Source organism: Phocoena phocoena, chromosome X (genome assembly GCF_963924675.1).
Source record: "Phocoena phocoena chromosome X, mPhoPho1.1, whole genome shotgun sequence".
Taxonomy (NCBI): Eukaryota; Metazoa; Chordata; class Mammalia; order Artiodactyla; family Phocoenidae; genus Phocoena; species Phocoena phocoena.
This window is the reverse complement of record NC_089240.1, coordinates 25,752,784-25,771,562: the sequence shown is the minus strand read 5'-3', so window position 1 is coordinate 25,771,562 and position 18,779 is coordinate 25,752,784. Positions and strand designations below refer to the sequence as shown.

The 18,779-nt window shown below is 37.7% G+C and overlaps 1 protein-coding gene across 1 annotated transcript in view; it reads right to left on the bottom strand.

Moving 5' to 3' along the window:
* Nucleotides 1–18,779, bottom strand: part of IL1RAPL1 (interleukin 1 receptor accessory protein like 1) — a 723,124-nt gene that overhangs the window by 22,780 nt on the left and 681,565 nt on the right. The window lies entirely within an intron of this gene.

The following is an 18,779-nucleotide window of genomic DNA, read 5'->3' as shown; positions in this document are numbered from 1 at the left end:
TTACACATTAATAAACCATTAAAACAAAAAATTAAATGAAAGACTAGACGGAAAAAAATGCATCATTCCTTATACAGTTAGCTAGAGCCTACCCTTGGAATGTCTTTTTTCTCTCCCCAACCAGATAGGAAGGGTGCTAAGTTTTGTTTTATATTTTTTTCTATGAAGTAGGGAATATTCATAAGTGGTATTTTTTTTTTTTTCTATTTGGCTGCACTGGGTCTTAGTTGGGGCAGGCGAGCTCCTTAGTTGCGGCTCGCTGGCTCCTTAGTTGTGGCACGGGGGCTCCCTAGTTGTGGCACATGGGCTCCTAGTTGTGGCACATGGGATACTTAGTTGTGGCATGCGAACTCTCAGTTGTGGCATGCATGTGGGATCTAGTTCCCTGACCAGGGATCGAAACTGGGCCCCCTGCGTTGGGAGTGTGGAGTCTTAACCACTGTGCCACCAGGGAAGTCCCAAGTGGCATGTATTAAAAGACAATTTAAAATAATGACAGTAATCAAATAAAACATGAATCCATGAGTTTATATTAATTATAAACAAATTAATAAAAAGGAAAGCTCTCCTTTAGGGCAGAATGCCAATTGGCAAACACAGAAGGAATAACAGAGTTAGAAATCACCATTTTTCCACCATCCTAATAATAATTGACTCCGGCAAGAATTATCAACAGAGGGTAAAGTTAATGGGTGAAAGATGGATGAGGTAGGATATTCCTACTGTCTTAAAGTACCTCCCTACTGATTATTTATTAATGATTAAGGGAGAAATCTTAAGGAAGTGACCAAAATTAGCATTACCAGTAATGGGACAAATTGACATCGTGTACCTCCTGATGTAATGCATTAAGAAGGTATAATATCATCTATGCAGTATTCCAGCCACGTATAAGTAAATATCCTAAAAAGGAGTAAAAAATAAAATCTGGTTTCTATTCTTTGAAAATGTCAATGCCATGAAAGACAAAGAAAGGTTGAGGAACAATCCCAGATTAAAAGAGACTAAAAAGACTTGAAAACTGAATGGATTGCATAATTCTGGATGGAAAATGTGGTAAAAGGATATTATGGGAATACCCTTTGAAATATGAATATAGACTACATATTAGTGAATAGCATTCTATCATTTTCAATTTTCCTAAATTTGATAAATATACTCTGGTCTTATCAGATAATATCCTTGTTTTTAGGAAGATTCATGTTGAAGAATTTAGTCATGATGTCTGCAATTTACTCTCATGTGGTTCAGCAATAATATGTGTTTGTATACATAGTGTAGCTCTATCTTTTAATTTACCTAACTAGATGAAGAGAGATAAGGCAAATGTGGCAAAATGTTAATAACTGGTGAATCTAGTTGGAGAGGCTATGTGGAAATTACGGTAAGATCACAATATTGCAAGTGTTATTGTAATTTGAGAATATTTTGGGTTGATTATTATGGATTAAAGTTATTCACAGCTATTCTATTATAATCTTTGCAAAGCCTTCAGTTTAATCTTCCAAAAACATGTCATCATCTTGGAATTTTCTTCAGTAATTGTTAGCTGATTTGCATTGCTCATGGGAAAAAGTCCAAACCCCTTGTGTTGGCATTCAAGGTCCTTCATTCCTTTAATTGAAGCAGCTGATTAACCTCCAGCAGGAATTATCCCTCCAATGTGAATTGAATTTGACATGTTTTCCCAATTCTGTACCAACCTAGAACTTCTTTCCATTTATCAAAATCCTACCAATCCTGCACGGCAAGGCTAAGATCTGTACTTTCAGTGAAGCTTTTCCAACTAAAAGCAATTTGTCTCCTTAGAACCTGTATTTTCTGTAGCTTTTTTGATGACTTATCATACTGTATTATACCACTAAGTGTTGTTCATGGTTTTACATGATAAACAATTGCTTTACCTTAGGGCCTCCCACTCTGCTTCTCCAAGTCTTTGTTCATAGAACACTTTGGCAACTCGGTCCACTGACCACTCATTCCAAGTCACAAACCTGTGGCTGTATCCACTTCCCTTTCTCTATTTTTCACTATAGCATTTATCATTACAGAACACAGTATTTAATGTTCTTATTAATATATTTATTATCTATTGTCTATCTCCTCCCACTGGAACTTAAATTCCAGCAGGGCAAGTTTTTTTTGTCTATTTTGTTCATATTTTTTAACTGATTCTCTCTCAAGTGCCTTGAAAACTATCTGACACATAGTAGGAGCTCAATGAATATCTGAATAAATGGATGACTGGATAAGGACAAATGTACTTGTCTAATGAAAAGTTAGATTTTTGTGCATTCCCACTCTAAAATGACAAGAATATCTCTGTGAGCCATTTTTCCAGACAATGTGTCATGAGGTTCAAGCAACTGATGGGGTATAATTATTAATACAGAGGCTGTTAGTTTGATGATAAAACTTCATTCTATAGAAAAATGGTCAACTTCACAGTACAGATTTAAAAGGATCCTTTCATCCATAAATCCAATGACAACATACATAATCTTTATAGACTTAAAGAATGAAGAAAGTATTGCTTTACATCTTTGATATTATTATTCATTTTTGTCTTTTCATTCACTTTCTTTTTGTTTTGTAAGTGCGTTAAATGTACCAGGTGTAGTGCTTTGGGTTCTAGTGATAAAATGATGGATGGAATACGCTCCTTGCCTTAAAGGAGCTGATGTGTAGTTGTAGAGCCAGGCATGCAAGGAAATATTTAAAAACAAAATAGTAAGAGCTAATATTTATTGTGTACCTAAGTGTCACTCTGCTAGGCTTTTTATACGGGCGTAAAAAATGCTCTCCTATAAGAATAATAAACCAAGGACCGGGTGAGCAACTCACTCAGGGTGTTTGTGTGTGTGAGTATTTGTGTTTCTGTTGGGGGATCTTAGAGATAGGGATCAGACACTATGTGGCACAGTACAGGACAGTGGCTGCAAAGGAGTTTGGCAAGTAGTTTGGTGTGGAGTATGGGGAAAGCAAGTGTATGGTGTGATGGGTGATGGTAGGCAAATTCATGCTCTGATTTCTCAGCTAGAATATATTTATCTTTTTTTTTTCCTTTTCCAAGCAGCTAGCATGCACCTTGAAAATAAATATTTGTTTGAAGGATTCATGGTATCAATTAAGTCAGGTTTCTTAAAATTAGGTCAGAAAAATAGGACAATGATTCTCCCTAGTGGAAAATTGACATATATTTTCAAAATGTACCATGTGGTATTACTAACACAGACAGAGCTTTATCTCTGAAAACATTTCCCCTTTGGATTCTGAAAGCAATGTTTGAAATAGGTCTATCCAAAGACCATAATGTGGGCTGTACACAGACTATTATGTTTTTGCACACACAGACACATACAAAGTATTCAGATGGGGCCTCCTTCATCTTAGATCTCGTACAACTTAGCATGACGGGGAGAAGCCAGACAAAGAAAGGATACTGCTATAATAAACAACTAAATGGGCCTCGAGTGACCAGCTTAGAAGACCGGGCCACTGTATATCAAGGTGTCAAACCTCACTGATAACTAAAAGAAAACCTCTTAGAAGAAAAAGTATTTGTTTTACCTCTACTAGGAATTTCCTTTTCAACATGTCATACAAATAGACAGTCACAGATGGAATGTTACAAAACACCTCTGGAGAGAAAATTGTCAGAGGGAAGGTGGCATTGCCATTTTACTCCTTTTTGTTAAGGGCTGCAGTGTTTATCCTAAAAGCAATCCTCCACCAGAGGATATGTAGTCACAGTTAAAAGAATTTGGTCTTCCACTGGGAATGCTTTGGACTGGCCAAAGAACCCAGAACATCTGGACTGCTTAGATAACCAATAGAAGGAACCATGCTCTCGACAGAAACACTGAACACTTCTAAAAAAATCGTATGATGATTTGTAGTATAGTCAGTATATTCAGTTGTTAAAAATCGATTTATAAGATATTTTACACATGTAAAAACGGAGTTATTGCAATATACAGAATGGGATGCTTTGATAAACTTTAGAATTTTATGTTATTATTATAATTTTCTTCCCTTAAGATTTTAACTTATTTCATAATTGTTGAAAGCATTAGAATAAAACGTGTTCAGCAAAAGCTGTTTCTCTCATGAGACAAGTTTCATTCAAAATCTTGGTGAGGGCTTCCCTGGTGGCGCAGTGGTTGAGAGTCTGCCTGCCGATGCAGGGGACGTGGGTTCGTGCCCCGGTCCGGGAAGATCCCACATGCCACGGAGCGGCTGGGCCCGTGAGCTATGGCCGCTGAGCCTGCGCGTCCGGAGCCTGTGCTCCACAACGGGAGAGGCCACAACAGTGAGAGGCCCGCGTACCGCAAAAAAAAAAAAAAAAAAAAAAAAAATCTTGGTGATTCCACAGAGCTAGAGACTATTAAGGCAAAAACAATAATAAAACCGTATGCTGGATCATTTCCCTCAAAGGACATAACAGAAAAATCCATTTCTTATCCCTTTTGAATCTTTTTTGACCACTCTCTGTTTTCTGAAAACATAAAAATGTTGAGGAAAATAGTGGTAAGTTTGCCTTCCTTTCTCATTTTGTAAAGAGATACTCACCAAGAATTTATCAACATTTAAGTTTTTTCTTTTTCCTCCCATCAACCCTCTATGAAGGAATAGGCATGCTTTGGGAACTACCAATGGCAGAACCTACCATTCCTTGATTCCTCCTAAGGGAACAGAAAAAAGTTCCTTAAGCCACAACAAAGTTGAGAATAAAGTAGGTGGCTCATATGTTTTAGTGGCCTGTGTCGTCAGGATATATGAAAAGTCTGTCCTCAATAATGAATTCTCTTTTACCAAAACAGCGATAACACTGCCCTGCTTCACAAAGAGTAAGGCACTATCTTATTGTCTCACTCTATGTATTGATTTTTGGTGTGTGAAAATTAGCAGTGGTTTGAGAAAATGCAAAAGTCAAGGTGTCCCCTAACATGCAATGTTTTCTAATACAGACAGATATAAAGTGGAAGCAAGAATACATTCAAGGAAACAGATTTTTTTTTTTTTTTTGCGGTATGCGGGCCTCTCACTGTTGTGGCCTCTCCCGTTGCGGAGCACAGACTCCGGACGCGCAGGCTCAGCGGCCATGGCTCACGGGCCCAGCCGCTCCGTGGCATGTGGGATCTTCCCGGACCGGGGCACGAACCTGTGTCCCCTGCATGGGCAGGCGGACTCTCAACCACTGCACCACCAGGGAAGCCCAAGGAAACATATTTTAACATACTTTTAAAATGTGGAAATAACTTGATTTTATAGCAAACAGATTAATGGTAGGTTTCCTGTAAGAATTTTAAAATTCTTCAGACTATCAAAATACATTTACTTTTTCTCACCTTTTTTCCTGACTCTATAAAATATGTTTACTGTAAAAAGTTTGAAAATCATATAACAATAAGAAAAATAAATTAAAGGTCACATGGAATCAGACCGCCCTGAGATAACCACTATTACTACTTCAGTTAAATTTTTTTTTAATGCATCTCTTTCTAGTGTATTAGGTTTCAATTGAACTTAACAGGGGCAAGTGACCTATAGTTTTACACGCTAACACTTCAAAATAGCTTATATTTTGCCTTTTACTCTGGACAGTTTGGAATAGAGTTATCCAAGGTGGTTTATAATCTGTGTTTTGCTAAGAGCCCTTACGGCAAACTCTTTAGCCTAATTAATTTTTCATTCACCTGTCTGTTTACCCAATCATCATTTATAGATGCCTAGTTCAGCCAGGCAAGTCTAGCAGGAATTATTTAACACCAATAGGGAGTTTTTCTCTATATAAATAATAACCATGTTTTTTTGCAACAGTTTACAAACATTCCCTGAAAAAGCAGGTTAAAACATAATCCCAGGGGCTTCCCTGGTGGCGCAGTGGTTGAGAATCTGCCTGCCAATGCAGGGGACATGGGTCCGAGCCCTGGTCTGGGAAGATCCCACTTGCCACGGAGCAACTAGGCCCGTGAGCCACAACTACTGAGCCTGCGCGCCTGGAGCCTGTGCTCCGTAACAAGAGAGGCCGCGATAGTGAGTGGCCCCCGCTTGCCGCAACTAGCCCTCGCACAGAAACGAAGACCCAACACAGCCAAAAATAAATAAATATTTTTAAAAAATCATAATCCCACTTTAGAGAAAATATGGATTTCAAATTTCAAATTTCATTTAGTCTAATTGCATTGTTTTACAGACAAGGAAGCTAAACTGGTCTGAGAATAGTTAAAAGTTGACAGACTTTCCTGGCAGACCAGTGGTTAAGACTCCGTGCTTTTACTGTAGGGGTGCGGGTTTGATCCCTGGTCAGGGATCTAACATCCCACGTGCCACGTGGCAAGTTGAAAATTATCAACTTTTATGGGACTACTGAGTTGCCACTGACATTAATCTGCACAAGATGATGGCCAATACGGAATTCTGTTGTGACATCTTTAATGTATTCCTTTTAGCTACTTTCGATAGTGATATAGTTAAATAATATAGATGCATTTGTTTACTTGGGGAGAATTAGAAATGTACCCAAGCAGTTGTGAGTCATTACCTTGAAATGGTGAAGTAGTATAAATGAGTTTTCAAGTTATATTCACTTACTATTTCATACTAGAATTAGAATTCCAAACTGATTTAAGTCAGGCAATTTAAGTATCACTCTTTAGCTTTTGATAACGGCCTCTTCCATTTTAGTTTCCATGAATTTGGTAACCATTACCAGTCAGTACTTTGATCTGCCATAGCATACCTTAAGGAATTATAATTTCTATTCTGCAGTTACAGGAACTTATCTAAAGATCTGAGTCAACTTTACAAACACTTAAAACTATAAGAAAATTCCTGGGAAGAGCAACTGTTTCATTTCACTTTCAAGATTTGCAAAATGAGGTACAATGACTCAAAACTCTGAGAACCTATAAAATCTGATGAATGGGCTAATATATACTATCAGTCACCTGGAGTTTAATATGTTCTTACAAGATTACTGCACTGTGGCTTAAGGACAATTAGTTAACAAATGATAAAAATGAAGAACAATGACATTAAGAGACTTGCTTTAGGTCACACACAAGTGAAGAGTCAAATACAAACACTCTCAAGTAACTGTCCATTTCTTCATCCCTGTTCACAATTTTTCAGTCAATCCTCATTCATATCAAATTCTAATTCATGGTAATGATTCCTGGGTGATCTTTAAAATGACCTTTTTGTGCTTTCTTAAATATACCACTGGATTTATTTTTGTGAAGTACAAACAAAATCTATTTTAATAGCATTTAAATGTCCATCTTTAATTTAGAGAAATCAACCTCCAGATATATCATCCTTCATAGAACACATGCTAAAAATAGTATATGTGCCCTAAAAATAGAGACTAATAGCTAACATATTTCTTAGAGATGGCAAATGTAATTCTCAGCACTAAAATCTAATACAAGTTACCATGGAAATTTATTGGAAATCAACACGTTTTTTCCTACTATATGACCTGAGAGAGTAGTTAGCATTTTTTTATGTGTCACGTCTAACTTCTCACTTTACTGACCTGGTTGTCAAAGTTCGATATACAGGGAACTGCTTATTAAAAGTTATACCTTGCATTTTTGACCCAGTTGTGCCATTTCGCAACCGAGTGCAGGAATTCACAGCCATAAAAATGCACAGCCATCTTCCTCTCCCCAACAATGTTGCTTTCATGCCCCAGGATGGTGATAGACATCCCGCTGGCAGCAGTGACTCAACTACTGAGGACAACTAACCCAGTGCCTTGCCCAGAGCTGGGACTTAATTCATATTTAGTGAATGGGAATGATTTATTGCTTTCTCATACAACAGCATTATATGAATCATCTTTAACCAGCAGTGAAGTGAGACTTTGAGCAGGATATGAAGAATTGTCAGTCAATAGGTTGTCCTGACCCAGAAATAATGAGAATATTAAGGTAGATCTGAGAAGTAAAAGTGAATGGTGTGTTGGTGGGTAGTGGCCATGGATATGCTATTCTGCTTGTGATCTCTGATCACATATGTGGAATTGTGCTATGTGCGTGTTCAATGATATCTGTAGGCTTCTTGCAAATATCTTAAACTGAATTATTATTTTCTAAAGTGCCTGTGTGTTACTTTCCAAGACAAAGATCTGAGTTCCAGTGAATTCCCTCTGCTATCACTGTAGGTTTACTTGTGTTTTTATAACCTCTTTAGATGCTAGAAAGAAGCCTGTAAAAAATGATTTGAACTTCTGAACACATAGGAACTGTTTATCCAGGTTCTGTTACTGTGTTATTTTTTTCTTTGCCTGTTTTGCGATATCATTGACCAATAATATGTGGAGGTTCAATCTTCACACTGTCTGCCCTTCCTTACTACAAATAATTGAAATTTAGCCGAATACAAGTGTTTAAAAGAGGAAGTTAGGGCTTCCCTGGTGGTGCAGTGGTTGAGTGTCCGCCTGCCGATGCAGGGGACACGGGTTCGTGCCCCGGTCTGGGAAGATCCCACATGCCGCGGAGCGGCTGGGCCCGTGAGCCATGGCCGCTGAGCCTGCGCGTCCGGAGCCTGTGCTCCGCAACGGGAGAGGCCACAACTGTGAGAGGCCCACGTACCGCAAAAAACAAAAACAAAACAAACAAAGAAAAAAAAACCCAGGAAATTAGCAGTACTTACTGCCCATCATATATCTTGTTCCTCCTTGGGAACTGCTATTTGCACAGGCTGAACACTGTATACAGCCTATTTGCATAGATTGAAATATATGTATATATCCATATATAGGTTGTTGAGACATCCCTAAGTGGATTTCCTTTTTAAAAAGGGATATGGAGGAACTGTGTCCAACACTGAAGGCCCTCTTCATTTAAGAGGTTAATTATTTAATACTTGAAGACAGTGCTCTTTCAGACATCTCTCTGAGTAGCAAATGTGTTCTATAAAGCACAATTTCATTGAATACATGAGGCAAGTAACCTCATTAAGACTAGATGTGAGGGCAATGTATAAACGTTCAAACAGATTCAAAGGTGTTGACCACGTAAAAAGAATGAGGCGATTAGTTAGAATTAGTCCCAGTGACTGGCTATACCCCTCTTTCATCCCTCTGTGATGGCAACAGTGAACTCAAGAGAGCTAGTTGCTTTTCACCTGTTAGATTCTACCAAGTTTATTAGAGTACCTATTGCTTAGGCAAAGACCTTGGTATGCCAACTGTGGTCCACAGACCAGCAGCATCAAGAAACTTGTTTGAAATTCAAATCTTGAGTTCACCTCCAACTAATGATCTTTTTGCTGCACCACGCGACATGTGGGCTCTTACTTCCCCAGCCAGGGATCGAACCCATGCCCGCTGCAGTGGAAGTGCAGAATCTTAACCGCTGGACAGCAAGGGAAGTCCCAGATGAGTGATTTTGAATCACTTTTTAACAAACTTCCTAGGTGATTTCTGTGTACTGTAAAGATTGTGATAACAACCACAACAGAAGATGGTAAAGCTCTGCTCTAGGGACTTTGGGTTGACTTTCCAAGAGTGGCGTAGGGGAGCAAATTTTGCCACCCCAAAATGTGTCTCTTTGTTATGAGGATCAACTTAGTCTGGTTATTTTTTTTATTTTTTCCGGTACGCGGGCCTCTCCCTGCTGTGGTCTCTCCCGTTGTGGAGCACAGGCTCCGGACGCTCAGGGTCAGCAGCCACGGCTCACGGGCCCAGCCGCCCTGCGGCACGCGGGATCCTCCCGGAACGGGGCACGAACCCGTGTCCCCTGCATCGGCAGGCGGACTCCCAACCACTGCGCCACCAGGGAGGCCCTAGTCTGGTTATTTTTAAGAAATAGAAACTCAGGAAGTTTTTCTTTTTACGTCTGTCTTAGTTGCCTAAAATAATTTAAATAAAGGACCTGTTCCCAGAATAGAGCTATCACCAGAGATACCTGCGAAGATCGTGGGCGAGGGTGTGGTGAGGTAGACCCAGCTTGCCTTTAGGACCAGTGGGAATATTCTCTCTGGGGTGTACATTACAGATGGGGTTATTTTTATATCTCTAGATGGTCACGCCATAATTAATTTGTAAAAGAGCTCTATTTACTCAGCTTAAAGTAAATGCTTACATAAATTATTTCTAAATGTCATAGGAACTAACGCAAATGTTTTTTAACTTCATGTGATCTATGATTAATCTTTAGTCAATAAAAGCAAATTTAAACTTACTGGTTTAATTAAAACAGGTGTATCTTTAGAGTTATCAGCATTCAGTACAATACTTTTATTCTACCTAGGTTTACTAAAAGTCAAATAAGTTCATGTTATCTCTGCTACAAAATTTGTCAACAAGAAAAATAAGACGGCTAACTGCTTTAATGTCTCATAAAATCTTCAGGGGTAATCTAAGTGCGATTATTAAAAACAAATGTATTAAATAGATGTAAATGAGATAAGAGTTTTCAGGTGAACTTTCTAAAACGATGATTGTTTACTTAAATAGTTCCCCAAATCTTTCTGGTAATTTAACACCCTTAGGGTTTTGCTAGATCAAATTAAATGATGGAAATTCATTAAATATCTAGATCATCTCCAAATAAGATAAAATAATAAAACATTAATTATTGAACATAGTCATATCTACTTTTGACTTCCTATTGCGGAGAAACTAAAGATGAATTTCAGTCTTTTAGTAACCATGTCTTGTGCCACATTGAAAGATTGCACTATTTAAAAGAGCATATATTTCTAGAAATTATAAAAGGTATTTATAGGCACAATATTGTAAATCAACTATACTTCAATAAAAAATTAAAAGAGCTGAAATTTTAAAAAAAGTGTATTTATAAATTTTCCACACCACAAAATGCTAATGTAGTTCACAATTATTTCTTTGTTTTCGCTAGAAATTAAGGTTTCTAATTATTACATGTGATTAAGGATACTAGAGATAAGGGAAACAATTCTGTATGCAAGGGAAGTAAAATGTATTTTTGGGTAAGAAAAGGCATGAGATAATGGAGATGCATTTTTGTTGAGAGAAATAAAAGTGATTTTTGTCCTAGAGCTGATTATTTCAAACTGGGAAAGAGAAAAAGGGGCAAACTAAAGTGGCCATAGAAAATTGTAGAAGTTTTGTGAAAAAGGGATCTTGGGAAAGAAATTTTATGTGTGATCAAGCTGGCTAAGATTGGGATAAATTTAATTATGTGAATAAATTTCAGTATCGAAGGTACACTTGTACAAAATTAGAATTTGGTTTTGCTTTCTGTTAAAAGCACAAAGGTTTTCTTTTAGATCATTGGTCTGCTCTTAATAATCAATTGTAAGCAAATATTTTCTTTATCATTAATGGCATCTGTCTAGAAAAACAAAAATTCTATGTTTTATCTTTATCAGGTCTTTGACTATTTAGGAAAGAAACCCGAGTCTCTTCAAATATTATAAGAGCTAAGTTTTTTTACAACTATTTAACTTTCTGTATTTGCCTGTGAAGTCTTTGTCATTTTGATTAAGTGAATAACTAAGTATTGTTTCATAGTGACCTAGGATCCTATTTGACAAGTGTTTTAAAATTTGATATTTTTGACAAACTTCCCCCAAGTAAAATTCTGATGAAGTCTTATTGACCTGGAAATAATTTGGGGGTTTTCCAAAAGGCCCCTGGAATACCTCAAAATATTTGCTTTCTCTTCTTATAAAAGAGAGATATTAAACTAATTAGGCTTATTGGGTATGCTAAATGATATGGGAAGCATTGTCAAATAAGTGATGATAAATGTTCTTAGGTTATATTATTTGGGTAAATGTTATTAATATAAATGTTCTAGAAATTATATAAAATTCATAAAATTCAGATATTTCCTGGTATAATGTTATTAGCCATAATTCTAGTTATTATCTTAAAACTTTATATCACAGAAATAATCAAATTTCCTTTTCAATTGCACTACAGTGAATCAGATCTTTAACCATGCCATTTTAAGACTTTTGTCATTTATAGACAATTATTGTTTTACTCTGATGCTTTTGCAAACAAAACAAAAACTTCATCTTCAAGAAGATCCATAGAAAGGACTTTCTGACAATGTATCTTTCTGATAACTTTCAGATGATACCACTGAATTGGGTAAGAAATTACAGAACTCTAATCAGAAAACTGATGGCTTCACAAAACTGCTAACAAAAGATAAGAGCAACAAGAATTAATCACATGGGACTGAATAAATTGATGAATATGATTATAATTTTGGCTTTTTTGTCTGAACTATAACTACATTTTTAATCTTTGTTTTTCAGATATAAGAAAACCTTTAATCTTACACTATGACTTAACAGCAATTCAGTAAGTTATATCTTTATAAGCAGAATTGAAACATTTATATTTTTCTCCCTACCTGATCCCTCCAGAATTCAGAAACTCATGGTGAATACTCTTATTTTCAGGGCATTATAGTTATATTTACATAAGTTCAATAAGAATCTGTTCTCCTTGGAACAGGACACAATTGGAAATTTGTTATATTACCAAGGTTTTCACTGGAATGTCTTATTTGAGAGAGACATGCCTAGACTCAGATATGACCGGACAGCTTTAAGGAACTAAGGTTGACTTTATGGAGCCAATAAGGCCCTTTGGAAAAACAGCCTGGCACCTTGCTTACAGGGTTCCCGGCAGCCTTACCAGGGGAGTAAGGCAGGTCACTTCCTGGCAGGTGCAGGAACCTCAGGATATTTTGGGGACCTCAGAGAGAGAGGAATTCACCCAAAGCTACAGGTATTATTGGCAAGCATGATGGCAAGTGTTTGGCTTGGCTTCCTCACCTCAGGGGCATTTAAAGTTCAATCTGGAGATTCCTTACTGAACTTTAACCATCCCATACATCACATTTATGTGATGATGTACAAGTTAAAGATATAAGAGAGAAGTACAAGTTAAAGATCTTTATTAAGAATTTAACATTTAGTTAGGAAAACAAACAAAATAAAGGACTTCCAATGACTATGCCCATATATAAATTAAATACTAAGAGCTCTGGCCCACATGATTAACAGGCATGATAAAAACTGAAGGGCTTATCATTCTTGGCTCTCAATATGGGTGTTGTCCTGGATCATTCCCTTGTTACTTATTAATTGAGAAATAAGCTAATCATCAGCTAAGAGTGGTCCTTTTCTTTCCTAACAAAGATGCTGCTTGGATATTCCAATTCACACTTAGGAAAACAATAACCAAAAGGACTGAAAGGCAAAACTATGCTACGTAACAAATATCCATGCTGTAGCTGATCAAGAAAAACTGGGATCAACAGACCTTTGAAAAGATATTCCACTGTTGAGGCAAAAATAACTTGGAGTTAACCTCACTTAAATCATATATTCTATATCTGAGGAAACAGCTCAAAAGTTTAGTTTTCATGCCTGTAATTTTGGTGGCAGTCAAATAATCTTGTTGCAATGTTCATATCAAGAAACTCAAAGGTACAAAATCACTAGTACCAGACAATTTGTGCTCTTGGCATTCATAATAGCCTCCAACGTGGTTTTTATTTATTTGTTTTGGTGTTAGTTGCCAAGAAAAAAAAAAGAATTGAGGTCAGATTAAATGTCTTACATTACTGAGGAGCAGAGAAGCAAGAAAAATGTTACAGGCTAGAATAAAACTTTGACTTCAAAATGTCAGACCTTATCCAAAGAGAGAATTTGTTAAACCTGATGGCTCTGATTTGGAGATGCTGCAGCAACATAACTAAAGTTCTTTAATATTTTGGCATTGCGCAAGCAAAGAAGAGGGACAGAATACACCCTCCGAAAATATGCCTCTTTGATATAAACATTATTTAAGGCTGATTATTTTTAAGAGACAGCAGACACAGGAGAAGCTCTAAAAACCGAGTAGAAGTTACTCTTTGTAAGAGATATTTACATTTATAAAAGAAATCCTCATTTGTAAAGGTGTTTCCCTTGCTGTACCAGGGAGAGGATGACTCTGAATCTCCAGAAACTCATCAGTGGAGAAGGCAGAGAATTAAATCTGCAGAACAACCATGCCGATGGTTACTGTGCTTTTCCTGGCCACCTCCCTGCTCCCCAACACCTTGTCTTGTCTTTAGCTGGAGATGGTAATTAAGGTGCTGGCTTGGGCCACTTCAGGGAGTTACTCAGCTTTCCTGGGTTTCTCCCATGTATACAGGAGGAATATATGCTATTAAATTTATGTTTGTTTTTCTCCTGTTAATCTATCTTTTATTACACGGTGTGTCTCAGCCAAGAACCTAGAAAGGTAGAGGGAAAATGATTTTTCCTCCCCCACAGTAACGACTCAGTAAAAGTGACTCTTCTGTGGATGTCTACTCAGTTTTTAATGGGTCATGGTCTTTTTAGGGAGATGCAGCCATAAAGAGATGTAGGAGGTTTTGATGTCTGGGCAAAGTTTGGCTTTTCCATATTCTGAAATCAATGGTCGAAGGTGTCAAAGGATGAGCCCCGAGAGAGCTTTAAACAGTTCTATAGTCTTACTGTATCTCTCAGCAAATAAATGCACTAGGTAAATACCAACAAGGATAGGGGCACATAGTACAAAAATGATTCATTATAAGAAGGGATAAGGACTCCACTGGGTCTAAATTCATCTGGCTTTAAAACAATGCATCATAAATGATGTGCATGTTAATTACATTACTAAAGATATTCCGAGGACTAGGGAGTTTATAGAGCAAGTCTAATTCCCATTGATTACACTCTTTGGAGGGAGAGAGGGAGGGAGGGAGAGAGAGAGACTGCACATGCAACAATTAAAATGTGTTTGAGGGGGAAGAGAGAAAAACTAGATATTTATCATTATTAACTAGTGCTAGTCTCTGAGGTAGATACTTTGCCAGTCCCCAAACTACTTCATGATGAATGAAGTGCCATAATATTGTAATCGATATATCTAAACATAACCATTTACAACAGGACTGTTAATGAACATTCCCTTAATGTGACAGTTTCAAAGCCAAACATTCCCTAGAAGCACAATTCTATCAATACATTAGAAGTGCTTAATATCAATGTAATTTAAAAAGCAGATGATGGCATTTCAAATTATATTGGTTCTTATTTCCTGTTCATTTAATTTTATGAGTGCCAGACACATAGTAGGTTCTTAACAATTATCATTAAATGCATGAATAAATAAATGAAGATCTCCTTTCGGACAGCACATTCGAACTAAAGTAAATCTGTTATAAAGAAAAATACAGAATCAATGGAACAAAATTGCTGGAGCTACAGCTGACCATTTTAATGAACGATAAATTAGATTTCAGGGAGTTTTTAATGGAACACATTATTGCTGCATCCTAAATTAGCCAGAACATCATGTAGTTGGAGTAGAAAAATCATGTAATAGCTGCTAACGTTTACTAGGTGACAAATATGTGTCAGACATTGTGATACATATTGATATATATTCATTTATTAAATCCTCATAGCTACTCTACATGGAAGGTACTATTATTATTCTCCTTTTACACAAGAGGAATTTGAGGCTCACAGAGAATAAGGGATTTGTCCAAGATAGCATAGCTAGTAAGCAGAGAGTAGGTTTCATACAGACAGCCTTGCTCCAGAGTCCAAACCCTTAAACATTGAACTACTTTGCTCCAGACAGTAAACATGTCCACGCTGTGAGGTCATCCAGAATTAGAGTATGGACGAAAAACTCAGCGGATGAGTAAGAAATTTAGGACTGCCTGATCGGTGCAAGAGGGGCTAGCCCAGAGGCCAGAGCGCAATGCTGCTGAGTATCCATCTGGAGAATTGTTTGTGTTAGAGAAATGGAAAACATAAAAATGAAAGGAAAATAAAAGGTCGGGGTTTTGGAGGGAAACTGAAGGTCAGTGTTTGATGTGTGGTCGAATCGGGTAGCAGCAATTAGGAATCTAAGCAAAGACATCTGGGTAAAAGATTCAGAGACATATATGGAATTCAATTCAATAGGCAATGGTGGAGACAAGAAATAGTGAATGTTGGTCTACTCTTTGCTTTGGTTCTTTTTGGAACAAGGATCTAACCCTCAAGCTTGTCAGGCCAGGGACTAGAGTGAGGAATAAGGGGCAGGGTAGTCATACACTAATATGGCCCCATGGCCCTTTGTCTGTTTCACTGTATAACCTAGTTCTCTGTATAGCATGTGACATGATCCTAACTGTCCAAGTACCTTCCCTGGCTGCAGGAATCAACAACTCTGAATATTCCCAAGCAAGGATTTTCCTTTTCTTTTTTTAAAAATGTATTTATTTTAATTTTGGCTGCGTTGGGTCTTCGTTGCTGCACGCGGGCTTTCTCTAGCTGAAGTGAGTGGGGGCTACTCTTCGTTGCGGTGCGCGGGCTTCTCATTGCGGCGGCTTCTCTTGTTGTGGCTTCTCGTTGCAGAGCACAGGATCGAGGCGCGTGGGCTTCAGTAGTTGTGGCTCGCGGGCTCTAGAGCGCAGGCTCAGTAGTTGTGGCGCACGGGCTTAGTTGCTCCGCGGCATGTGGGATCTTCCTGGGCCAGGTCTCAAACCCGTGTCCCCTGCATTGGCAGGTGGATTCTTAACCGCTGCGCCACCAGGGAAGCCCCTCAAGCAATACAGTAACGCATCTGGTCATTACATAATTGCTAGCATGACAGCAATTTAACTCTTTCAGGGACCCTATGATCAAAGACCCAAACTATCAGCTCACATGTGCTGTGTCTTGACCTTCTGAACCTTTCAGGGCTGGGGAACTTGCAGTTATGCCATCTGTTAACTAGAGTCCTTTGTTTTTCCCCGTAGATGGTTGGGGTAGACCATTCCACACTGCTGTCATTGTGAATTGATGACTTATTTGCTGCAGCTCCCTTAAAAGGAAGGTGAACACTAACTTTAAGAGGGACTTTTGGAGAACATGACCTTGAAGAACTCTTTTTGGCTTCTTAATGCTTTTATTTTATTAAGAATAAAATGCTGTTGGCATAAATACATCTTTGAAGAACACTGTGGAAGATCTAAGTATTCAAGAGTGCTCTAACATTGTCCACTACTTTCTTCTTCATTTTTGGGGAATTAGACAGTATTGGAAAAGTTTTTTCAAACAATTTCCTTGATTCCTCATTTATTTATTTTTGTAGTACTGGAAGCTTCTGTAGCTATGGGCAACTTAACCTTAGGCCACACATGCTAAAAATAGCGTGGGGCTGTGTGCCCCTTCCTGGCTGTGTGCCTGGCTGCTAGAAGAGAGTTTGAATAATTGTATCCTCCTTGGAAACAACCCAGCTTCCGTACTTTAACTGTCACTCCTACTTTGTCCTAAAAAGAAATATATGTTGCTCAAGAGGGTAACCAGAATGGTGCAAGTATTTTATCCACATAAAAGAAGAATGAATAAAAGGAACTAAAGAAGTTGAATCTAGGGAAATGAAGGCCCAGAAGGATTATGGTGACGGTCCTCAAACTTTTGAAGGGCTACTTTGGGGAAGAGAGATTGAAAGTGGGGTCAAGGAGTAGACAGACAGTGAAATAGGAATGCTTTCTAATAGTTAGGTTTTTCCAAAGATAGAATTGGCTTCCTTGAGGAGGAATGTGATCCAGTATAAGCTGACCGATCGATCACTGAGGAAGATGTTATGGAGTAGTTCAATTACACATTTAAATTGCTTCCAACAGTGAGAAGCTATTTCTGTCCTTTTATATGTATAATATTTCTACCCTAAATCCCTTCATTGACTGAATATATGTGTTAAGCTAGAGAAACAAACAATCATATTGCTTACTAACTGCTGCTTACCTTTTCCCTCTGTTAACATCCCCCCAAAAGTAAAGTGTTTTAATATTATAGTCACCTTGACAACAGAAGTGCCTGTTTTAATAGCTTTCAGTAACATTATTCAAAGAGAATCTATTGTCCACTAAAGTGAGGGGAACAGTCTTCGGCATTCTCTTTCTTTTCCAACCTCAAAGAGTTTAGGATTAAACATGTGCTTTGAAATTAAAATCACTGTGAATCTGCTGAGTAAGAGAACATCCAGAAAGTTTTCACTTAGCATAATGTAGAAAAAATATATTTTTCTCTGCGATGTACATGAAAAGTTTCACCAACTAAAAGGCATGGCTCAAATTTTACAATCTTCTATAATTTCAAACAATTCAATATCTACTTATATATATTTTATCCCTGTGTGTAAGGTGTTGGGGTTGCTGTGGAATCAGATTTAGTGAATTGCTATTCATGAATAATAATTGACAAATAATTCACTAGCGAATTATTATTAATCATGGGAGGATATTACACATGTGAAACTTATCCAAGGCAGAAAAAAAGTCAAAAAGAACTACAGTGGGGAATCCATTGGACATAATTCTTACACTCAAGGAACAACCTTCCAATAAGGAGCACAGTCTTTGACTTAAAACTGTCCTGGTTATTTTTAATTGGTTTGCCTATTTCTAATAATAAAGAGTAGCATCTAACTAAATATTTCCTGTGTACAGGCTCCATGCCAAGCTCTTCACATTTACTGTCTTCTTTCATCCTTAAAACACACTGAAGAGTTGATATTATTATTTTCCCCATTCCATATTATCAGAAAACTGAAGCTTAAGGAAGTTAGATATCATTCCTAAGGTTATATAGTTGGTATTAAAACAGAGCAAGGGGGACTTCCCTGGTGGTCCAGTGGTGAAGACTCCCCGCTTCCACTGCAGGGGGAATGGGTTCAATCCCTGGTGGGTTTGATCCCTGGTTCAAGAACTAAGATCCCGCATACCATGAGGCGCGGCCAAAACAAACAAACCAACAAAAAAACA